This window comes from Pleurodeles waltl, chromosome 1_2 (genome assembly GCF_031143425.1).
Source record: "Pleurodeles waltl isolate 20211129_DDA chromosome 1_2, aPleWal1.hap1.20221129, whole genome shotgun sequence".
NCBI classification, from domain to species: domain Eukaryota; kingdom Metazoa; phylum Chordata; class Amphibia; order Caudata; family Salamandridae; genus Pleurodeles; species Pleurodeles waltl.
Genome location: NC_090437.1, coordinates 1,103,297,624 through 1,103,324,192, shown reverse-complemented (window position 1 = coordinate 1,103,324,192; position 26,569 = coordinate 1,103,297,624).

Sequence of the window (26,569 nt, the reverse complement as noted above, 5' to 3'; positions counted from 1 at the left end):
ACAGAAGTGGAAACTCGGGTAAAGACCTTACCCAACCTAACCTACTCTAACTACTCATTACCCAAAACTGTCCCTAACTAACCTAAGCTAAACTTACTTATCACATTTAATGAAACGATCTAAACATCAACCCCCACCCCCCTTATGAGATGGGACACATGGAGGACAACGGATACTAACCTAAACACATACTATCTTATACTAAACAAACATATCTTTTTTTAGTATTTTGTTTATTTTGTATTTTTTTATTTTTTATTTTTTTAAACACAAGAACCCCAATATTACCCATCACCCACCCACCCACACACATAAAAAATAAACAGTAGAAATATTCAGAAACCCCCACCCGACCCACTACCACTAACTAAACTAACAGCCTATACTAACCTAACACTAAGCCCCCTAAACCCACAAAGTGTAAGAAACAGGAAAGAGGAGGGAGGGGAGGGAATCATGTCCGTCTAGATGTCTACAGTTTGGCCCTCCTCAGGGACTTCTTGATGGAACGCCCCAGCCGGTTGACCTGTGCCACCTCCTGCTGCAGTCTAGTCATCTTTCTTAGGACACGGTCCAATTTCCTTTGCATCTGAGCAAAAGCAGCAGGGTCAATGGCTGCAGCAGGGGTGGTCCGGGTGCCAGCCAAGTAAGTATGGGCCCGTGTTGTAGCAATGGCTGTAGGCTGCCCTGCAGGTGGTGCTGTGCTTGGTCCTGGAGCAGTTGCAGTTGATGGTCCCGCAAAGGTCCCAGCTACTGTTGGTGCCACCTGGGTTGTAGTGGTGGTGCTGCTGGTGGTGGCTGTGGTAGACACAGAAGGGCCCCCTTGTGCAAATGCCCTCCAAGCTCCAGAGGCTCGTTCATGGCCATATCTTTGGGCCATGTTGCGGTACCCAGATTCGACATCAAGTATGTGGCGGTATTGCATTGCCCGCCGTTGAAACTCCCTGACCTGGATGGGAGTCATATTTGCAGCTGTTAAGACAAAAAGAAAATCTAACATTAGGTACTGCATTGTGTGAAATGGCACAAGAAGTAAATCAGACAATACATCTAATGTACTTGTAACAGCACATATCACCATACAGATCATTGATTGTCCCTGAGGAAGTACATGGCAAGCCAGCCTACAAAGGTCCTAGACATATAGCACATCCAAACCGTACAAGATGGGTAACAACTGGCATGCTTTTGGCATCATAGTTCTGCCAGTTGTCAGCTATAAATCATGCTGCACATCCTCCACCACTGCCAGGGCAACAAATGTAATTGTACTGGATGGCAATCTAGGGCCACAAGATCTGCGAGTTGTAAATGGACTTGCCAGTATAGAAAGCATGTGTTAATCATGAGTAGGTATACTAGGTTCAGACAAGTGCTTTACTGATTTACATGTCTGTGTACCAAACTTGTATCATCAATCCTAGGTACACTATTCACAACCCTACGCCTGTGTCTGAGGGGGGTGGACGATCAACTAATAATTTCTAACAACACAGACACCCAGGAAGCTTAGGAAAGCTGGACATGTGTTTGGCCCAGCACACACACCTCAGGTAAGGAGGATCTCCAAATAGGAGACAGCTAACTCTTGGACAATCCCATCAACACTCCTGTTTGGAAATGCAGACATTTGTCCACATCATTTACTACCAGTAAGCCATGACTTACAACAAACAGAGAGATGCAAGAACACCTCTGGCCATGAGTTGCATGCACACCTAGGCCATTGTACTCAAGTGCTATATACTCGTAGCACTACATGTGGAGCTACATGCTGCTAGGAAGTTTCACATACAGTTCAACATGTTCATTAGTGAATAGGGAAGCAGAAGTCTGTTGGTAAGACGTTGGCATCCCTATTCTGGGAGAATTCAGGTCTCACTGGCTGACTAATTCACTAATATGGTCCACTGCTACTTTTTCTGAATCAAGTTTTATCCACATGATTCATCCCTATTCACATTGCCGTGCCTACAGGACTGACCTAGAATACCAAAATATGACAATACGATAAGGATTGGCCAACTCAAATATGGTGATAATGTGATATTCCACTCATTCATCACACCTTGCTATGTGTCCAACACACAGGAGTCCATCACACATCACCAGCAAACACAACACATAACAGAAATATCAACACTTACTGGCGATGTCTGGGTCCTCAAATCAAGCCATCTCGCAAACAGTGTAGGGTGCCGGGCCACCTGTAAGGCATGGAAGGGAGAAATGTGCTCAATGTCTGTGCACTGTACAACAATTCAAAAGACAAATACTATGTGTAAGATTAAATCAGAAAGTAAAGCCTCTCAAACATGATGATACTGCATCCTACATACCACAGCAAACATGTACAGACCCAGGGACTTCAGTGAGAGATACACACATGCAGTGGCCCTAACTATCATGTGGTGGCAAATATGCTCCTTCATTAGTGAGCAGACAAAACCATGGAGTGTATTCGTCTCATCATGTGTATCCATGAGAGACATTCAAAGCCACTTTCCGTGAGGACTGCATTACCAGTCAACCAGCCATTGTGACTATGACCAATTTATGACACACAGGTACAATGTACAGAGGGCCAGGGACAGTTGTTAGCCCTCAATTTGTATCAGTTTCTTCATTTGATGTGGCAGAGCTATGATGAGTTGCACCAACCATAGAGATATGAACCCATGTGCATACGTTTTGCCTGCCATCCCTAATTTAAATGTGGCACTACAAACTCCAAATACCAGTCTCAGATGTTAGCTGAGCGCAGCTATAACTTGTTACGTATGTGTCCAAATCCAGATCAGACATGTATCCGAAATGAATGGAGGGGCGCAATAATTCCTAATATTTTTGGGATTTCCATGATCGGTTTCCTGACACACTCACCGAACACACATGAGACACATGTTAGCGCCACATTGCTATCATCAATTGACGTGAAGCCTGCACTAATTTTCAGGCTCCTGTTGTGTTTATAAAGTTAGTCTAGCTGTTGTTTCCTTGGGTTGTTGGTTTACTTGACCCGATTTTTTGCTACTCATGATCTTGAGCGCCTGTGTAGCCCCAAAAATCTTTCACCCCACCAGTAAAGCTGTGTTTATAAAGTTAGTCTAGCTGTTGTGTCAACAAATGACGGTAATGTGTCGGAAAAGTCTATACCTCACAGGCAACTTTGGCCTATAGCTATACATATTTTGCACCTGATTTGTGTTGTTGTTTGACACAAAGGCAGCGCAAACTTACTAAATACAAATGTATTCAGTAATTTTGCAGAGCTCTTGCTTCCAAACAGCTTGCAATTGTGGTCCTTAACAAAGTAGAAATATGGCCCTGTATGTTTCACTAGCATTCCACACGCTCAACAACATTGCCGGCAGATATTGTAAAAATCAGCTAGTGTCACTACAGAGCATTTAAACGTGCACATTAACATGATTTGTACTCACCAACAGGGCCACCAATCACAATCCCCAGGTGGTCCAGCAGATCTTGCTCCCTGGAGACAAGGTCAGCCCAGCGGTGCTTCAGCTGGTGGTCGTTTCGTGGTGTGATGTATATCATTTGCAGATGATGCAACACCTTTGTCCACTAGAGCCTCCGTGCCTCAGTGTGATACCCCTGGATCACACGCCCACCTGCCTCAATCATCAGGGGTAGGAAATGGCACACCAGCCAAATGAACCCACCCAGCTCCTCCTCTCCCATCCTGCCAAGATGAGGCCTACCCAACATAATGGTACAAAAATAGAAATAGGGGATAAAGGGGAACAAAAGAGAATAGGTGGAAAATAGGACAGGAAAAATTTAAAAAAACTACTAACACAGCCCAACTATACCCAAACTACCACTACCCACAACAGACTCCCAACAAAACAAAGACAAATGTTGACAACACAAATGACCACAAAAACACTCAGACAGAATACCACAGACAGTTTGTATACACAAAAAGACAATTAAAAGACCACACTGGAGACAAAGTCACTAAATGCACAGAGACAAATCGAGACACAGCCACACAGTCAGGAAATATCACAGACTGCAAAGTGAAAGTGAAAGTACACCCACTGTACCTATTCTGTAAACAGGATATCCTATTACATCACTTCCTGCCTAAAATGCAGTGCATTTTTATTGTCATGCGTCAAAATATTATGATGCATACAGTCTGCTCGTCATTTTTTATTGAGACACAGGAGTAGATTTAACCCCGCATCCATATGGTTCAAAATTGTTTCCAACGTAACCAATTTTCGGAGGTACAGTGTGGAAAATACAGCTCAGGGACAATGGTTCTTTCAGGGCATTATGCATCATTTTTCAGGGCATAAGAGTCATTTATAGATGCATGTGCGTAATTTTTTGATGCGTGTGCGGCAAAATTTCTGGCATTAACTGGGTTTGGTCATTTTACCATTTTAATGGTACATTACAGTTGTGACAATACTGAGATAGGGTGATTGCACCCACTTTGTGCATGACGGTGTATGGGCACATGTGACACATCATACTACTGCGGACCATGATCCGCTACTTAATGTACAGGATTTTCACTCTTGACTGACGCAATAGATGGCCAAACGTGTGGCCTACATATATGTATTACACAAATTGGGCATGTTTGGCGTCAGGAGAGGATAGCAAGGTGACGCACATAAGTACAATAACTCAATGCCTATGGGTCAACGTGTGTGCTTTGGCTACTAATATTGTTGTTGACCCACTGTGTGACCATCACAAGATGCATTATTGCAAATATGCTTGTATGCATGTGGAGTCAATGTGTCCAACCCTCAGATGTAAGTCAGTGTGGAAATGAGAGAGGACATGTGTTAGTCATACATGTAGCAACAACTGCTGCGTACACTTTCTAGATTTTGGGTAACATAAACACCACAAATGACAAAGCATGCACTGGATACATAGCAGACGGTTGTTTTTGTCAATGGTCCAAAACTTGGCCATCACATGTCCTGGAATGTTGGATAGTGCTTCCTAGGCACTTGTTGGTGAACCCACCATGAGTCAGGTACATGTACATACTAAGTGGGTACCGTGTTTGTGACACGGAGAGCCAAAGATAAACCACATTTGTAATGTCACGCCACAGTTGAGGTCATATAACTGAGCCACAACTCTCCTGTGGCTGTGGAGGACCAGCAGACCAAGCAGCACGTGGCCACATATTTCTAGTGATCACATGCACAGAGGTGTCTGGTTCATGTGTGTGGGCCAATGTTTAGCCTGTATATTTTTAGGGGTCTATCTTGTCACAGTTACGTCCAGGTCTAGTCATGAGTCTGTGGCGACTATTCCTCTATCTACTAAGTATCCTTCACAGATCAATGGAAGTAAAGCCAATGAGGATTTGAGAACCACCCACATGGAGACGGTCCTACCCTGTCACTGCAGTCGTGTTATGAGACTTTCAACAGGGCAATCTTGGTGTGCTGAGTAAGAAAATATCTCAGGATTCTTGTACCGGCAGGTGTCATCACAACATTTGTACACAGGTTGGCCTCTAAAATTCCCACTGCATCTGGGAACATCATAGCCTCTGTGCTGATTATTCTCGCAGCTATTCACCACGCATGGCCAATCAATATGTTGTGATCAATGTGAATCAGCGTGTGGACTGTCAGGGTCCTAACATGTGTAGACATTTCATGCACATTATCTGACGTTGCTGGTTCTGCTGGAGGCACCATACCCAATCCCTGCATACGGCCATGGTACACTGTCACAATTTGTCCCTCATGCATACATGAGACCCAGACAAGGGATAGGCCATGATTTGGGTATTTGGAGACAAGTTCCCAACAATGGTACGATAAATAAACAGATAATGCTATAAAATGTATTTGAGTAAGCATTGTAGACCCACCTGACAAAATACCCCAGGAGGAATGTGAGGGTTGGGAAATGATACAAATGTAGCCACAAGGAACCTTTAGGGTAACGCAGAGACAGGAGACAGTCAGGCTAAGAGGATGCAGGGTCAATCAGGATCCAGACATTTCACAAAGTAAATACTCAGAGGTCTGACTTAGACTGGTCAGAGGAGGAACAAGACAGTTGAAATAGAAAACTGTATTTGTCCTGTGTTTTGGAAGGTGAAACATTAACCCAAGGGCTGTGTTTCACAGCTGATTTTAATGGCAATGCATAACAGTGTAATCGATAAACTGGCAGCTTCTATGCTGTTCCAAGCATCTGCAAGGGCAGAGCATGTTCAAATGGCTGGTCTGCATGGAGGTACTCACAGGTGTGTGCTGCATCAGTCTCTCACAAGTTCTGTAGGTGAGATTCATGTTCAAATGGCCAACAGTACCTTTCACATGGGAAGCAATCTACAGGTGATAACAGGGCTTAGAGACTTCACGCCAGTGCATTATTTAACCTGAGATCCATGAAGACAGAAGTACAATGACTATGGCATACCATACTAAAGGGTGAAGCACACTGGATTAACATTGTGAGTCTGGGTGTGTGTAGAGGAGGGATTATCTGGGTACACATATTACCATTCCAGGGACCTCTTGAGACGGGTGGGGTGAGACCGGGAACATGGGTGTGTCAGGACTTAGGACATGGGCTGACATGTACATGGAATGTCATGTGTGCAATGCTTGTCATAACTGTGACACTTGTGCTATCTATTTTCTGCTTTTATGGAATTCTAGTCACACATAGTTCTTGCAAAGATAGGTGATGTAACAGTTACTTCTCTCTAGGGTCTGGTCATACATTCCTGTTACTAATGCAATTGCACATCCACTGCCTCATGTATGATGCTTTTTGTTCCATCATCGACTGATAGTGTCTTAGTTGTGTGCCATATGCAGCAAGGAACCATGTTGCCAACATGTATGTGTGAAATAGGTGTGTTCTTCTGCTATTGCCCTTCAAAGGTGAAATTTACAGGATATATGTCATTTACAGTTTGTGTGAATGTGACTGTTGATTCATACGCATCACAACTGCTTTGGAAATTTCTGTGTCCTGATCGGTATATCAGCAATGCTTTGTGAGGCTACACTCTTATTCTGATAGTTAGAGATAATGTTATGCGAAAATGATTACCCAAACCATGATATAGTGATTATTAAAGGTGTTTATTTACATATGTTAAAACAGTCGTGATGATGAGTTGAGTCAAAAGAAATTGTTAACAATATGGTGGCGCCTACGCAATCCTGATCTGTGTTAGGTTGGTCCCCCTCATGTTGATGGCCAGCATCCTCCTCTTCAGGCATGTCTGGCTCTAGTTCTAATAGGAGAATGTTCCTTCGTACACAAATGTTGTGCAGGATGGCACAGGTTAAAATGATCTTGCAGACCATTTCTGGTGAGTATAGGAGGCTGCCTCCAGTGATGTCGAGGCACCTGAATCTTGACTTCAGGATGCCAAAGGTCCTCTCGACTATGGTGTGTGTCCTCCTATGTGCCTCATTATAGGCACGCTCTGCTGCAGTGCTTGGGTTGGCAAATGGGGTTATAATCCATGGCTGGATCCCATACCCCTGATCAGCTGAAAGATAAAATGATTGAGATCATGTTGATGTAGCTTGCCCCATTAATATCACCTTGCATGGCAGTAGTTCTCTTGTGCTGTCTGTGACTCATTTGAGTTTGTGTTATTGTGTCAATTCCTAGGCTTCTAGGATGTACCATCAGCATTGGGTTGTTTCCTTAGCTGAATGAGTGTTTGGCTGCTGACCGGATGTCAGCAGTATATTTTGAGAGTTGCAGTACTGTGTGTACTCCCTTGCATTGTGACTTGTGATACAGGTGTCCCTGTGTCTTCACTGGGGGTGAGATGATAGTTCCATAAACAGAATCAAATCAACAGTGGTGGTAACACTTTTGCATCTATGTACCCTGGACATCTTATACATTTTGACATATGCAATAGATTAATTCAACCGTCAATGAGACCCTTAGATTTTGCAAGGTGACAACTAGCCAAACCTCTCCACACGTTGTGATCACTGACGTTTGACTGTACACTAATTTCACATGTGTGACAAGTTCACTGCAGACCTATTTCTCTGGCCTTGGCAAGTTGACTCAGGTTGTAACGTCTACCTAGACTACTGCACATGGTCTAGTTCAGCTGGCTAGCTTGGTTGTGAGGTTGTCATTATGAGTTTCAGAAGGTCCGTATGGCAGTACTTCTGTTGTATGTGTGTTAATTTGTCACAATGCGTATGTGTAGGAATGTGCACTTTCCATATTGTACCATCAAGATGTGTTCTTTGCACAGTCCACTTGCCTCTTGGTAGTGGGCAATGTGAGAGCAGGAATGATGTGAGATATTGGAACGGCCTCAATGATTGCCTGTGACCTTTATTGTAGTCATCATAATGCTATAAGTGTCATGGTGTTTGACCTGCAGCAAATAACATTCCACACCCCTTACACAGTACCTATTGATTTGAAGGGTGTTTGATTGGGTGTTATTGATGTGTTATTGAAGTTTTAACTTCGCAGATGTAATGCCAGTTGGCGCCAGGTGTTTGTCATTGTGTTGTGTTACATTTTCCCCTTGTGTCTGTGGAGTGGCATCAGTTTTTATTTGGAACGGTACTTAATCCCTAGGTGTGTCTCCCATGGGTGAGGATATCACACATGTCTAGCGGTGTCACAACCTTAGTGTGTTCCTGTCCACATGTCGATGTCGTGGTGTATGTGTTGCTTGTCCTAGAGGGTTGCTGTGCAGTGTGTATATAAGGAGGTTTCTGTACTTTCCAACAAGTAGTCCATTTCCATATCGTCCATCCTGGAAGTGTTGATTGATGGTGCAGTGACGGAAGATGAATGAATCATGTACACTCCCAGGATACTTTGCCACAATGTTGGTGATCAATCCCTGGTGATCCACAATGGCCTGCACATTAATGAAGTGTGTGTGCTTCCTGTTGCGGTATAGATGTTCAGTTGCAACAGGTGGCATAAGGCGTACATGTGTGCAGTCAATGGCACCAAGGACGTGTGGTAACCCATTAATGAGGTAAAACCCCTGTTTTGTCTCCTGCTGCTTCTGCTGTGTGTTGGGGAAGCAGATGTGGCGGGGTGTGAGTGTGATGATGGCATCTAGTACCTTGGGCAGGAAGGCGGAGAATGATGGCTGTGAGATCCCAAAAACCAGGGCGCCAGTGGTTTGAAAGGAGCCACTTGTCAACATGTGTAGTACAGCTAGCAGCTTGGTTTCTGGTGGGATGGTGCGGGGTGTCTGCAAGCTGGGTGCCAACTGTGGCTCACTGGCAGCTGCTGAATGGCTTGCCAGTTCAACCTGTACCTCTGGATGATGTCATGTTCCCTCAGGCCATGAAGGGATGTCCTGGTGCGGAATATCTTCTCCTGCCTTCTGCGTTGCCTTTGGGGTCCCTGCTGGTGTTGTGGAAGCTGCTGTTGCTGGTCCTGTGCTCTGTATCTGTGTGCACGCTGGATGAGAAGCACCTCCATGTCTTCCTTTTGGAGCTCTGCTGTTGCTTCTATGTGTTTTCATTAAATGCAGGTGTGTTTGCCCCATTTTAACCCCTGTCTCCACAGTATTAAAAAAGTGGAGGGAGGGAGGCAGGCAAAAAGTTAGGGGTGAAAACCCTAAGGCTGTCAGGTCTAACACACGAATTACTACTCTATTTATCTTACTACACTCACTTTTATCTATTGGTGTTGTCCTTGCATTTTTCCAGAGTGGTACGGGGTGTATATGTTGTGTTACTGAATCTGCTTGTGTGTATGGTGTTGGGGGTGGGGGTGTTGCATGTGTGTTACTTTGTTTTTCCTCCCCCCTCCCCTTTGTGCTAGGTGTCTGTATTCACTGTGGTCGTCTTCGCCGTCGTTGGTGTTTCATGGTGGAGCAGGAAGTAGAACAGCATTAGGAATATTTGCAGTTCAGGCTCCATTGCGGCGTGGGTCTTCCCTGAGTCTCCAGAGGTGAGTCGTTTCCCTTCTATGCAGTGTTTCCACCAGGCTTTTGATGTCGTTGGTACTGCCCCGGAAAAGGTGACGGATTGGCATGTCCTAATACAGTGGGCGGAACATTGACTTCCGCCTGGCTGTAGGCAGCTACTGCCGTGGTGCCTGTTGATTCCCCCCTGGCATGCTAGGCGTCTGTACTCACCGTGGTCGTCTTCGCCGTCGTTGGTTTTCGTGGTGGAGCAGGAAGTAGAACAGCACTGGGAATATTTGCAGTTCAGGCTCCATTGCGGCGTGGTTCTTCCCTGAGTCTTCAGAGGTGAGTCATTTCCCTTCTATGCAGTGTTTCCACCAGCTTTTGATGTCGTTGGTACCGCCCCGGAAAAGGTGACGGATTGGCATGTCTTAATACAGTGGGCGGAAAATTGACTTCCGTCTGGCTGTAGGCAGCTACCGCCGTGGTGACTGTTGATTCCCCCCTGGCATTCGGTGTGTTAAAGTGCCTGTCTGTCTGAGCTCTTTCCGCCATGGTCGTTATTTGGCGGTATTTACCGCCAGCCTGTTGGCGGTATTACCGCCACTGTATCACCCAATGCCAGGGTTGTAATGAGGGCCTATGTCTTCTGCTTCTTAGTCATAGGTGTGCATTAACAAAAATTGAGAGGGGCATTAAATCACACACCTGGAATGGTGGCAGAGCACAATGGAGACCAGGCAAATTACATGCACATACAAAATCAGAAGGGGGGATTGCACCCCTCCCTCCTGATATGTGAGGCTACAACTTAGCACACCACTGTCACAAACGTCATACTTCCTGATGCACATTGAGATCCTTGCCCCCCTTCGTGGCTGGTATGGGAAAGACACAAATTTGGAGATATTCAAAATCTAGATGTATTGTATACACAGAAAACTATGTCAAAGAATACCATTGATCCAATTAGAAGATGTAGGAGGCTGGCCTGGCTCTTAGTGGGTACCTGATGGTACTTACACCTTGTGCCAGGTCCAGTTATCCCTTATTAGTAGATTAGTAGTGTTCTAGCAGCTTAGGCTATAGCAGAGCAGTTTAGCCCGAACTAGGAGACATGCAAAGCTCCTACTATACCACTTATATCAATCATATAGCACTAGGGGGGTCATTATGACCTCGGCGGTCTTTTCGCAAGACCGCCGAGGTACCGCCGTGCTGAAGACCGCAGTGGGAGTAATTTCGAGTGGAGATTTTGATAGTAAAACGGGTCTGATTTTAGCTTTTATTGCCTTGGTAGAGAACCGAGAATAACAGCACTGTTGGGACTTCGGATGGACGCGTGCAAACAGCTGGGTCCACCGTTTAAAGCTAATAGAAGAGATATAAGATCTTTGTCCCACGGGGTTTTCGACTAAGGTAAGGACATGTTGCATCTATATTGTAGATTGAACATATATTGTGAATGGGAATTGAGAGTACTCTTATAGGAGTTTATTACCTTACCATAGCCAGATTGTCTGTATAGCGGGAGACATTATTAAATTAAGCTAACATTGCTTTTTAACATTTATATATAAGCTTGATTTGACAACATATATTCTGTAGGCATGTATTATACACCTTGTTTATTTATTTATTAAGTACATGTTTGTATGGATTTTTGTAAGTATCTTCTGTCTTTTTGATTGTTTTTCTAGAACTTCCATTGCCCTTCTCCAGTCCTGATGAGGCCTTAAATTATTAGGCCGAAACGCGTTGACTTCCTCGTATTGCAAGTGTATTGGGCTTGACAAATAATGGACTATTTCGTAAAGACTTGATTTGCACGTTTATCACGTTTGTGTGAAAGAAATGCACAATACGTTGGTAATTGTTGGCATGTAAAAGCTCAGTCCTTAGCACATAAAAGTGGACCACATGTGAAGTGATAACAGTGACCACTACTTTAATAGATAGGGCTTCACCGTAAGGTGGTTTTTATTGTTAAATTTGTGATACGGTCTATTGTGGGTGTTTTGTGAAGCAACATATTGTGAATATTTAGGCTATTTTTGTAATGCACATTTGTTTGATACCACCATAAATTCTTTTGGCTAGTTGAAAAAACGTATGAAATAAATTTGAGGAAGAAATAAACTCAGCTGAAACAGAATGTAGGTCTGTTCTTATAACTTAAGATGTAATTTATCTCTACCTGCCATCCTTTTCTTGATTGCGAAGACCGCCAGTGGTGGCGGTCTTCCGCGCCACGCATTATGACCGCTGGCAGGCCGCCGTCCTTTTTCGTACGGAAAGCCGCCAGCAGCCATACTGGTGGATGGCGGGAAAGTGGAGGTTACTCAACCTCCACCGCCACGTCAACAGAACACCGCCCACTGAATCACGTCCCATGATTCGGTGTGGCGATGTTCTGGTGACGGTCTTCTGGTGGCGGAGCTGCCCCCATGGATCCCGTCCCCTCCCGGAGGATCAGCGGACAAGGTAAGTTGATCGTCCGTTAGGGAAGGGGGTGGGGGGGTGTTGTGTGTTGGTGCGTGCATGGGGGTGTGCGTGTGAGAGTGTAGAGGGGGTGAGTGAGAGAGTGTATGCGTGCGGGGGGTGCTGTGTGTATGGGAAATGTGTGCGGGTCGGACGGTGTGCATGTCTGTATGTGTGCGGGTATGTGTTGTCGGGGTGTATGTGTGCGTGTAGGGGTGTGTATATGTGCATGTTGGGGGTGTGTGCGTGTAGGGGTGTGTATATGTGCATGTTCGGGGTCGGGTCGGGAGGGGGGTTGTGCCACCTTTGGGGGGTGGCAGGGGGGTGGAGGGGGGTGGGGGGTGTGGGGGGAGGATTCGTGGGGGGTAGCGGGGGAAGGAATTCCCTGGCACTGATAGTGCCTACCGCCATGGATCTCATGGCGGTTCCCAACCACCCGAAATCCATGGCGGTATGCAGAGTCCTGATACCGTTGGCGGTCTAGTGACGACCGCCTCGCTGGAGACCGCAATCTCCAGCCCAGCGGTCTTCACCGCCATGGCGGTCGGAATGGTGAAGTGGCGGATGACCGCGGCGGCCTGTTTGCGGTCTTACCACCGCTTTAACACTGACCGCCAGGGTCGTAATGACCCCCTATATCATAAGAAACACAATACTCAGAGGTACTAAAAATAAAGGTACTTTATTTTAGTGACAATATGCCAAAAGTGTTTCAGAGGATATACTCCCTAAAGAGTTAAGTAAAATACACAAAATATACACACAAACCAAAATCAGGTAAGTACACAGTTAGAAAAATAGTGCAACCACTATAGTACACAATGGGATACAATAGGCCTAGGGGTAACACAAACCACATACTCCAAAAGTGGAATGCGAACCACGAATGGACCCCAGGCCTAGTGTAGTGTATGGAGGATCGCTGGGAGTGTAAGAAAACACTAAGGGTGTCCAAGATAACCCAACCCAAGACCCTGAAAAGTAGGAGTAAAGTTACCCTACTACCCCAGAAAGACAGTAAAGTCGTGATAGGGGATTCTGCAAAGGCAACAACTGACTGCAAAGCACTGAAGACGGATTCCTGGACCTGAGGACCTGTAAAGGAAGGGGACCAAGTCCAAAGGTCAAGCAAGTGTCCGGGGGGGCAGGAGCCCACTAAACCCCGGATGAAGGTGCAAAAGAGCTGCCTCTGGGTGGAAGAAGCCGAAGATTCTGCAACAACGGAAGGTGCCAGGAACTTCTCCTTTGGTCCGAAGATGTCCCACGGCGTGCTGATGGATGCAGAGTTTTTTCCATGCAGAAAGACCGCAAACAAGCCTTGCTAGCTGCAAGAGTCACAGTTGAAGATAATGGATGCTGCCAGGGCCAAAGAAGGACCAGGAGGTCGCCCCTTGGAGGAGGATTCAGAGGGGGCGCTCAGCAATAGAGACAGTCCATGCAGAAGCAGGCAGCACCCGCAGAAGCACTTGAACAGGTGTTTAAGATATCTGATCACAGCGGTCGTCTCAGCACAACAAAAGAGGGTCCCACGAAGTCGGTGGTCAACTCAGCAAGTTGAGCAAGGCAGGCCGGAGTGCTGGGGACCTTGGCTAGGCGGTTCACAAAGGAATCCTTGCAAGAGTGCACAGAAGCCGTAGCAGCTGCAGATCACGCAGTACACAGGATTACTGTCTGGCGTGGGGAGGCAAGGACTTACCTCCACCAAATTTGGATAGAAGGACCACTGGACTATCGGGGTCACTTGGATCCAGCTCCTGTGTTCCAGGGACCACGCTCATCAAGATGAGAGGGGACCCAGAGGACCGGTGATGCAGAAGTTTGGTGCCTGCATTGGCAGGGGGAAGATTCCGTCGACCCACGGGAGATTTCTTCTTGGCTTCCAGTGCAGGGTGAAGGCAAACAGCCCTCAGAGCATGCACCACCAGGAAACAGTCAAGAAAGCTGGCAGGACTAGGCGCTACAATGTTGCTGGTAGTCTGCTTGCTACTTTCTTGCGGTTTTGCAGGCGTCCTGGAGCAGTCAGCAGTCGATCCTTGGCAGAAGTCAAAGAGAGAAGTGCAGAGGACCCCTGGTGAGCTCTTGCATTCGTTATCTGATGAGAAACCCACAGGAGAGACCCTAAATAGCCCTCGGAGGAGGATTGGCTACCTAACCAGGTAAGAGCCTATCAGGAGGGGTCTCTGACGTCACCTGCTGGCACTGACCACTCAGAGGCCTCCATTGTGCCCTCACACCTCTGCATTCACGATGTCAGGGGTCTGGGACACAATGGAGGAGCTCTGGGCACCACCCCTGGGGTGGTGACGGACAGGGGAGTGGTCACTCCCCTTTCCTTTGTCCAGTTTGGTGCCAGAGCAGGGTCTGGGGGCTCCCTGAACCGGTGTAGACTGGCTTATGCAAGGAGGGCACCATTTTTGCCTTTCAAATCATTTCCAGAGGCTGGGGGAGGCTACTCATTCCCAGCCCTTAACACCTATAACCAAAGGGAGAGGGTGTAACACCCCCTCTCAGAGGAAATCCTTTGTTCTGCCTTCCTGGGACTGCGCTGCCCAGACCCCAGGAGGGCAGAAACCTGTCTGAGGGTTGTCAGCAGCGGTAGCTGCAGAGAAAACCCCAGAGAGTTAGTTTGGCAGTACCCGGGATCCATGCTGGAGCCCCGGGGATGCATGGGATTGGCACCCCAATACCATATTTGGCTTGGGGGGACTATTCCATGATCTTAGACATGTTACATGGCCATGTTCGGAGTTACCATTGTGAAGCTACACATAGGTATTAGCCTATATGTAGTTCACACGTGTAATGGTGTCCCTGCACTCACAAAGTCCGGGGAAATTGCCCTGAACAACGTGGGGGAACCTTGGCTATTGCCAGGGTGCCCTCACACTTAGTAACTTTGCACCTAACCTTCACTAGGTGAGGGTTAGACATATAAGTGACTTATAAATTACTTAAGTGCAGTGTGAAATGGCTGTGAAATAACATGGATGTTAATTCACTCAGGCTGCAGTGGCAGTCCTGTATGAGAATCAGAATTGGTGTAAATGGTCACTAACCTGCAGTGACAATTTAAAAAGCAGAGAGAACATAAACACTGAGGTTCTGGTTAGCAGAGCCTCAGTGATACAGTTAGGCATCACACAGGGAACACATATAGGCCACAAATTATGAGCACTGGGGTCCTGGCTATCAGGATCCCAGTGACACAGGCAAAAACAAAAATACACACAAGTAAAAATGGGGGTAACATGAAAGGCAAGATGGCACCTGCCTACAGAAGAGCCATATTTCTGAACTGGAACCACATACCCAAACGGCCAGGGGTTAGATCATGTCTATATTCTGAACCATCTACGTAGGAGGATCAATGATCCTTGATGGAAACTGGAAAGACGTATGCATGGAGTCCACTAATTTAGAGGAGAAACAGTTAAAACATCACCGAAGCCTCAAGTGGTATTCAGGCTTGAATAATGTAGTGTATGGAAAGACCACCAACTAAAAGATTGCCTACAACAATAATTGGGATGAGAACTAACATAGCTAATGGGATTGCCACATGAAATAAAGCCTTAATATACAGGGATCTAACGGCGGTGTGATATCTATCAAATATGTCGTACTAATTGAACATTTGTTCCAAGCATTGGTGACAAATGCCAAAATCCTTTGGCAAAGACTACTTGAATGGGAAAACTCCAATGATGACTAGGCTGTTCTACTCATTAAAAGTGATAAATACATGAGAGAAGCCACACTAAGGTTAATTTATTTCAGGGTCTTTGCCAAATGGCACTAGTCACTAAAACTACAGCTTTTCCCAGACACAGATTATTGGAAATGTAAACAACTAAGATGCAATACTATAGACATTCTTTGGCCCTGTCCAACCATACAAACCTACTGGAATTATATATGTTGTCAAGTCCAAAATACACTCAAGATCCCCATTTGTCTTTCAGTTCATCTAGCCTTATCATAAGGTATGAATGCAGAGCTGGTACTGAACTATCACAGTCAAAAGTGATTACAGCACCACTAGCAAATGCACAAATCTGCTTTCTAAGGCACCAGTGTTTTGAATCATCTACACAATGCATGAGGAAGAGATGCTGGACCATATGTACAGAATTAATGGCCAAAACCTACATTTAATCATATCTGTAATGCATTTCTAGAAATGCTGGGATGGTAATAAGAGATGAGCCTTTATAATGTGAGGGACCATTTTTCATGAGATAGGTGAAGAAGGGAGCAAACAAACAAATTAGAAGATATGAACATGTTGGTCACATTGCTCAAGACAAGATTAGCTGGGATAGTGTAGATGGAGAGTATTGATAAGAATATGAAGTCACTAGTTGACGATAATAAATCTGTATTCTTTTTTTACCCTTGGACTTCTTAACGAAAATTCCGGTAATGCTTATAAAAGTTTTGGATGGAATAGGCAATGGAAAAATTAAAGATTACATGTTTGACAGGCTGATATGTAGTGCTACCATCTGTATCGTATGGAAATACCAAGCAATGTATCTGTGTAAAGAATGTGCATTGGATTCAGTTGCTAATAAAGAGGTGATGCAAAAAAGAGTTAACATTGTTGATGAAGTGACTGTTTGCCTACCAGGAAACATGGGATTCTCAAATATCTTTCTATAAATTCACAAATATGTTTCTCATCCACATAGGAAATTATACTGATATGCTTAGTAAAACATGGACTTCCAACAGTAGCAAGAGCCTCTCAGTTGATTCCCCGGAATTCTTCTGTAGCTTCATCAGCGTTCTCTTCAAGACCTAGAATTCTAACATTCTACATTCATGGAAAAGTAAGGTACTCCTGAATGCCATGTTGCTGCAATATGCACTAGGAAATTTGAAAGTTTAGAGTGGAACAGGTGCCCCTATTGACAGTGAGACCCTCCTAATAAGTTGTTGTTCGACATTCATTTTTTAAAAACTCTACTGCTTCTTGTGTCAGTTTTAAGTGAAGTATAAGGAAATGGTAAATATGTTTAAAAAATGTATATTTATAGTTCATTAAAGTGTTTTTCTGTATACCTTGTAAACAACTACATTCAAAGGAATTACTGAAAATATATTTTATATTCTCCACCTCCTAAATATTATTAAGGCTAAAATCATCTCCTCTCTGTCAGATGGCAGCAAAATCCTACTGCGAAGGGACTGAATTTTTTTTAACAAACTCATCACAAGATATGTAAATTTGTCTTTTGCCTGCCGAGATCCTCTTCTTCTGCTCAGATCCACTTGGAACTTTACAATCAGTGGGTAACCAAAGCTGGAGCTTTTTTAAACATGTGTCATAAACTTAAATTTACTATAAGAGGACGCTCAGAGGCCCTACTGTGGGATGAGGTTCACACTAGCGGCCCAAGACAACCTCACTAGTTATATCTTGAGGATTTTCTTAGCTCTTTGAATGTGAGAGAGCTCTGGGGCTCCAACCTAAGCCAACCTGCCTTCAAGCAATGCATCAACAAGTTTGTGTGCCGTTGTTCCTATCAGACCGATATGGACAAGTTTCCAAACCTAAGTATGCATGGGGTGTCATAAATTCTAACTAGGGTGTCCCTTATCTTACTTGCCTTGCACCTATTCAAAACATTAGAAGGTAACATTTATGGCACTTAGGCTCGTGGAATGGCCTTGCTAAATGGCACAGGCCCTGGGAATCAGTAGCATGCAAAGGTTGCGGTCTGTATGAGGTATCCTTCGACATATCGCCTGCAGCTGCCCGATTCTGTTGAGGAACATAAATCTCGCCAGAAGCGGAAATGGAAAAAACTGGCAGCGGGTCATCATTGCCTCTCTAAAGCCTGACAAAACTCCCCTAAATATTCAGCTGGCCAAGTTTGCTGCCTTAACTGCTAAGAAACTCTGCTGCTTGAAGGTCCTGTCACGTGGCTCCGGTTTTCCATCCTAATGAATCCCTCGGCGAGTCCTCGATCATAAAATCATATTTACTTCTTTCTGATCTATTGAATGGTTTAAGTAAGTGCTATGTACGCAAGGCGACGCAAACCACAGGTTTGAGTCATTTTCTCTGACGCACACCACAGCGTCACGTCGTAAAGGAAAACTACGTTAATGCGGCAGAAATGACTGTGAGACGATTTACGACACCGCAAACTGGATATGTGGTGTTTTTTGACGCAATTGCGTCAAAATTCACATCAAAAACAGCAATTTGTGCAGAAGAGAGCCAAAATGGATTGCAGATGCTTGCACAGACCCCAGGAAGATGACAACAGACCAGGAACCAGCCAGGAGGACCCACACAAGACCCAGGACAGGGAGAAGAAGAAAAGAAAGTGTCGCTTCAGTGCAGAGGAGCAGGAAATTCTCGTAAAAGAGGTGACGGAACACCAGCACCAACTGTTTGTCACCTCAAAGTTGCCAATCAGTAGGAGAGAGGCGATATGGCAACAAATTGTTGACAAGATTAACAGTGTGGTAGAAGTACGCAGAACAGTCATCGAGTGCAAGAAACGCTGGCATGACTGCAAGGGCAGGAACAAGGAAAAGATGGCCAGGAACAGGAAGGCAGCACTGCAGACTGAAGGTGGGAGTCCAGCACACCAGGAGGCCCTGGACCACATGGAGGAGATGGTCGCAGCCATCATCCCAGAGGAGATCGTCACAGGGATTCAAGGACAGGACCGCGCAGACCACCAGGAGACAACGCACATGCAGGGTAAGTCGCATGGGGAATTAAAATGTACAAATATTAACTGCCACCTATATACCTAAATACCTACTACACAATGCATGCAAGTCATGATATTCAGGGAGTGGCATGGGTAAAGGGGCACGGCACGGGGGCATGGCCCGTTCAGAGGAATCCTGGGGCACACCACTACACAACACCAACAACCTTTCCATGGGGGCATGCTGCCATGCCAAGGATGTTGCAAAGGTAAAGCCAGGCCAGGAGGGAAGGGCACAACATCAAACTGGCATCCCGTCACACGTCAGCCACTATACTCCCACATTAACTAGGGCCCAATTAACAATCTCTGGCCATACCTACAAGTGGAATGTAACATTGACACTACCACCTCTGCTGTGTGTGCTGGTCAAGTAGCTAATGGCAGTAACGTCCCCATGGATCTAAAACACCCAAATTAGAGGGTTCAGGATGACAACATTAACAGTCCCCTGAAACAAGACAAATGTTCCAGTCCTGTCAAATGTGAATGTCCATAGTTGCCGCAAACATCAGCCAATGTCATCAACATTAGGAGGTACACAGCACTAATGTCATACCCATGCTGCATATGTCAGGGTCCACCCTGTGCCTGGGTCACAATGCAACATCCCAAATGTCATACTGCTCTGACAACAGCATTGAGGGGGAGGACACATGTAACTGGTCACAGAAATACACCTGCACAGTCAGAGGAGGAAATAGGACACTGTTACGACAATCAGGGCAATCCAATGTATCACACATTCCCCAACATCAGCAGTACACATTACCAATGCTGACATCCATATTGTGCCATAACAATGCTATACATGGTATATGCTACATTTCAACTACATATAGGTGGATGTGAAAGATCAGAGACTGTGGCAGGTCCAGATTGTTAAGTGTGGTGCTAGTGCCATCCGAGCACCCACAGCCAGTGAAAGGCCTCACCATGAGAATGGAAGTAGACGGAAGGTTGAGTACGACAAGAAGGTGGCAATTCACTATTTGGCCAGAACCAGCACCTAGAGGAGATGATGCTGACAAGTCCACAAACTGACCACAATACATGTGACATGCAGGTGGGGCATAGACCTGGGAGAGCGCCAATCTGAAAGACATGAACAATGAACAGGAACCAAGATCACAATGTGAAAATAATGACAAGGCAGGCATGTCACATTACAAATGCCACAACACAGACACACTAATTGTACCGTATTTCATTGCAGAGGACGATGGATCTCCTGCGGATATGCCTGTCCAGGAGTACCCTGATGACATGGATGACGAGCTGACAAACATCAGCCTGCAGACCCTCCAAGAGGTCAGTGAAACCCTCCAGACCCCACCTTCAGTCACAAGGAGGAGCACAGAACTAGCAGCCATCACAGAGGTCCCACCGACAACCCCTATTGTACGACCTGCCAGCTCCAATACAGCTGAGGACTCTGACGACACTGGCACCAGCTTTGAGAGAACTGTAGTCGGAGTACAGCGGGAGCTGGCCAAGGAGGTGCGGGTGGGGATGCAAACTATGGCAGCCAGCCTAGATGGGGTGCGTTTGTGCATGATGTCAACTGAAGAACAGGCAGCAGCTATGCAAGGGCGAACAACTATCTTGCAGGAAGTAGAAAAAAGGCTGAAGGAAATCAGCACAGCCGTAATACAGTTGACCCAACACCTACAACAGCAATCCTGTCAACGCGTGCACGAATGCAACATTGAACCCCTCAGGGCTGACCTGGCTGCCTACCACAGTGATGTGGCTGCTATTCTTAAGAACCAGCAGATCCCCCTTGCTGCAGTACGGCCCTTAAGACCCCCACAGTTAGCAGCTACTGGGATGTTTGACTCCACGTCTCCACACACTGAGGTGTTTGTTGCCCCTTCACAACCACCACCACCAAGGGCAGAGGAGGCAACACACACATCAGAAGATTAAGACCAGGAACAGATCACCTTCACACATAAGAGTACCCAGTAGCACTAGTCCCTGCCACATGGCCACCTATTACCAAGGTCCTGCGCTTTGTAACATGCCAGTCTTGCAACAACTGTACTCAAGCACTGTTCTGCACCCCACTGTTTATCTTGTCAGCTTGCCCTGTGATTGTCTCTCACTAACCCATTGGCAAATCCTGTCCCTCTGCACTTTCTGACACGTCATCCCAGCATGTCCAATGACATGTCCTTTTGCACTTGTGTAGGATCACAATGGAAGATGTCACTATAATGGACTCACAGTCATGGACAATGTACATATAGCACTACAGAACTTTTCAATAAATAGCACTTACACAACCACTTTGTCTCTGTGTAATGTGACACATCAACCGTGCAGTAGATCAGTGAAGTTTGCCTCCTGTCAATTATTATAGATTGTCAATACTACTGTCCTGAAAAAATGTGGGCTGATAACTATGCACAGTGGCCTGGATTGTACCATACTCTACCCTTCCTGAGGGTTATTCCTGAGGAAAATACAAACTATACACCATAATGCTGTGTTGGACAGAATAACGCTTCCTCAAGGGATGTCAAAGACAGAAAATAGTGCCTTCAAGTTGTTGCTTCAATTCAAAACTAACGTATGTGACATTTCCCACAAATTTAAGCTAACACACACCAAACTGCATGAATGGAGGTGTATGATTTTACATCCAAATAAGTAACCATGCAGAACAGTGTAACAAATAATCTATGTGAGTTATGTACACTATACTACAAGAGACCTTACTACTACTCACCTTATAAGGATTTCCTTGGACATCAGACTGCAGTCAGACTTAACACAGTGTCCCCTATACCAAATCTGGAAGCACAGAATGTGACATTGAAAACATACATCATGAAATAACCACACTTTGGGATCCATAGTAACCGTGATTGGTGGTTGCAATGAATGGCCGAATCTTAGCTAAGTAGCTTTGGGGTAGCTGACAATGTTATAGCTCAGTTGGGATTTGTTTGGTACATACGCAGCAAAAGAGACACTGTTCACTCATGCCAAGGCCCTGATCTACAAGCATTTAACACATACTGTAAAGGGTTACCTAGATATTTATTAAACAGTAAAAACAGAAGTGGAAACTCGGGTAAAGACCTTACCCAACCTAATCTACTCTAACTACTCATTACCCAAAACTGTCCCTAACTTACCTAAGCTAAACTTACTTATCACATTTAATGAAACGATCTAAACATCAACCCCCACCCCCCTTATGAGATGGGACACATGGAGGACAACGGATACTAACCTAAACACATACTATCTTATACTAAACAATTATATATTTTTTTTGTATTTTGTTTATTTTGTATTTTTTTGTATTTTTTTTTTTTTGAAAAACACAAGAACCCCAACATTACCCATCACCCACCCACCCACACACATAACAAATAAACAGTAAAAATATACAGAAACCCCCACCCGACCCACTACCACTAACTACACTAACTGCCTATACTAACCTAACACTAAGCCCCCTAAACCCACAAAGTGTAAGAACCAGGAAAGAGGAGGGAGGGGAGGGAATCATGTCCGTCTAGATGTCTACAGTTCGGCCCTCCTCAGGGACTTCTTGATGGAACGCCCCAGCCGGTTGACCTGTGCCACCTCCTGCTGCAGTCTAGTCATCTTTCTTAGGACACGGTCCAATTTCCTTTGCATCTGAGCAAAAGCAGCAGGGTCAATGGCTGCAGCAGGGGTGGTCCGGGTGCCAGCCAAGTAAGTATGGGCCCGTGTTGTAGCAATGGCTGTAGGCTGCCCTGCAGGTGGTGCTGTGCTTGGTCCTGGAGCAGTTACAGTTGATGGTCCCGCAAAGGTCCCAGCTACTGTTGGTGCCACCTGGGTGGTAGTGGTGGTGCTGCTGGTGGTGGCTGTGGTAGACACAGAAGGGCCCCCTTGTGCAAATGCCCTCTAAGCTCCAGAGGCTCGTTCATGGCCATATCTTTGGGCCATGTTGCGGTACCCAGATTCAACATCAAGTATGTGGCGGTATTGCATTGCCCGCCGTTGAAACTCCCTGACCTGGATGGGAGTCATATTTGCAGCTGTTAAGACAAAAAGAAAATCAAACATTAGGTACTGCATTGTGTGAAATGGCACAAGAAGTAAATCAGACAATACATCTAATGTACTTGTAACAGCACATATCACCATACAGATCATTGATTGTCCCTGAGGAAGTACATGGCAAGCCAGCCTACAAAGGTCCTATCACATATAGCACATCTAAACCCTACAAGATGGGTAACAACTGGCATGCTTTTGGCATCATAGTTCTGCCAGTTGTCAGCTAAAAATCATGCTGCACATCCTCCACCACTGCCAGGGCAACAAATGTCATTGTACTGGATGGCAATCTAGGGCCACAAGATCTGCGAGTTGTAAATGGACTTGCCAGTATAGAAAGCATGTGTTAATCATGAGTAGGTATCCTAGGTTCAGACAAGTGCTTTACTGATTTACATGTCTGTGTACCAAACTTGTATCATCAATCCTAGGTACACTATTCACAACCCTACGCCTGTGTCTGAGGGGGGTGGACAATCAACTAATAATTTCTAACAACACGGACACACAGGAAGCTTAGGAAAGCTGGACATGTGTTTGGCCCAGCACACACACCTCAGGTAAGGAGGATCTCCAAATAGGAGACAGCTAACTCTTGGACAATCCCATCAACACTCATGTTTGGAAATGCAGACATTTGTCCACATCATTTACTACCAGTAAGCCATGACTTAAAACAAACAGAGAGATGCAAGAACACCTCTGGCCATGAGTTGCATGCACACCTAGGCCATTGTACTCAAGTGCTATATACTCGTAGCACTACATGTGGAGCTACATGCTGCTAGGAAGTTTCACATACTGTTCAACATGTTCATTAGTGAATAGGGAAGCAGAAGTCTGTTGGTAAGACGTTGGCATCCCTATTCTGGGAGAATTCGGGTCTCACTGGCTGACTAATTCACTAATATGGTCCACTGCTACTTTTTCTGAATCAAGTTTTATCCACATGATTCATCCCTATTCACATTGCCGTGCCTACAGGACTGACCTAGAATACCAAAATATGACAATACGATAAGGATTGGCCAACTCAAAGATGGTGATAATGTGATATTCCACTCATTCATCACATCTTGCTGTGTCCAACACACAGGAGTCCATCACACATCACCAGCAAACACAACACATAACAGAAATATCAACACTTACTGGCGATGTCTGGGTCCTCAAATCAAGCCATCTCGCAAACAGTGTAGGGTGCCGGGCCACCTGTAAGGCATGGAAGGGAGAAATGTGCTCAATGTCTGTGCACTGTACAACAATTCAAAAGACAAATACTATGTGTAAGATTAAATCAGAAAGTAAAGCCTCTCAAACATGATGATACTGCATCCTACATACCACAGCAAACATGTACAGACCCAGGGACTTCAGTGAGAGATACACACATGCAGTGGCCCTAACTATCATGTGGTGGCAAATATGCTCCTTCATTAGTGAGCAGACAAAACCATGGAGTGTATTCGTCTCATCATGTGTATCCATGAGAGACATTCAAAGCCACTTTCCGTGAGGACTGCAGTACCAGTCAACCAGCCATTGTGACTATGACCAATTTATGACACACAGGTACAATGTACAGAGGGCCAGGGACAGTTGTTAGCCCTCAATTTGTATCAGTTTCTTCATTTGATGTGGCACAGCTATGATGAGTTGCACCAACCATAGAGATATGAACCCATGTGCATACGTTTTGCCTGCCATCCCTAATTTAAATGTGGCACTACAAACTCCAAATACCAGTCTCAGATGTTAGCTGAGCGCAGCTATAACTTGTTACGTATGTGTCCAAATCCAGATCAGACATGTATCCGAAATGAATGGAGGGGCGCAATAATTCCTAATATTTTTGGGATTTCCATGATCTGTTTCCTGACACACTCACCGAACACACATGAGACACATGTTAGCGCCACATTGCTATCATCAATTGACGTGAAGCCTGTACTAATTTTCAGGCTCCTGTTGTGTTTATAAAGTTAGTCTAGCTGTTGTGTCAACAAATGACGGTAATGTGTCGGAAAAGTCTATACCTCACAGGCAACTTTGGCCTATAGCTATACATATTTTGCACCTGATTTGTGTTGTTTTTTTACACAAAGGCAGCGCAAACTTACTAAATACAAATGTATTCAGTAAGTTTGCGGAGCTCTTGCTTCCAAACAGCTTGCAATTGTGGTCCTTAACAAAGTAGAAATATGGCCCTGTATGTTTCACTAGCATTCCACACCCCCAACAACATTGCCGGCAGATATTGTAAAAATCAGCTAGTGTCACTACAGAGCATTTAAACGTGCACATTAACATGATTTGTACTCACCAACAGGGCCACCAATCACAATCCCCATGTGGTCCAGCAGATCTTGCTCCCTGGAGACAAGGTCAGCCCAGCGGTGCTTCAGCTGGTGGTCGTTTCGTGGTGTGATATATATCATCTGCAGATGATGCAACACCTTTGTCCACTAGAGCCTCCGTGCCTCAGTGTGATACCCCTGGATCACACGCCCACCTGCCTCAATCATCAGGGGTAGGAAATGGCACACCAGCCAAATGAACCCACCCAGCTCCTCCTCTCCCATCCTGCCAAGATGAGGCCTACCCAACATAATGGTACAAAAATAGAAATAGGGGATAAAGGGGAACAAAAGAGAATAGGTGGAAAGTAGGACAGGAAAAATTCAAAAAAACTACTAACACAGCCCAACTATACCCAAACTACCACTACTCACAACAGACTCCCAACAAAACAAAGACAAAGGTTGACAACACAAATGACCACAAAAACACTCAGACAGAATACCACAGACAGTTTGTATACACTAAAAGACAATTAAAAGACCACACTGGAGACAAAATCACTAAATGCACAGAGACAAATCGAGACACAGCCACACAGTCAGGAAATATCACAGACTGCAAAGTGAAAGTGAAAGTACACCCACTGTACCTATTCTGTAAACAGGATATCCTATTACATCACTTCCTGCCTAAAATGCAGTGCATTTTTATTGTCATGCGTCAAAATATTATGATGCATACAGTCTGCTCGTCATTTTTTATTGACACACAGGAGCAGATTTAACCCCGCATCCATATGGTTCAAAATTGTTTCCAATGTAACCAATTTTCGGAGGTACAGTGTGGAAAATACAGCTCAGGGACAATGGTTCTTTCAGGGCATTATGCATCATTTTTCAGGGCATAAGAGTCATTTTTAGATGCATGTGCGTAATTTTTTGATGCATGTGCGGCAAAATTTCTGGCATTAACTGGGTTTGGTCATTTTACCAATTTAATGGTACATTACAGTTGTGACAATACTGAGATAGGGTGAGTGCACCCACTTTGTGCATGACGGTGTATGGGCACATGTGACACATCATACTACTGCGGA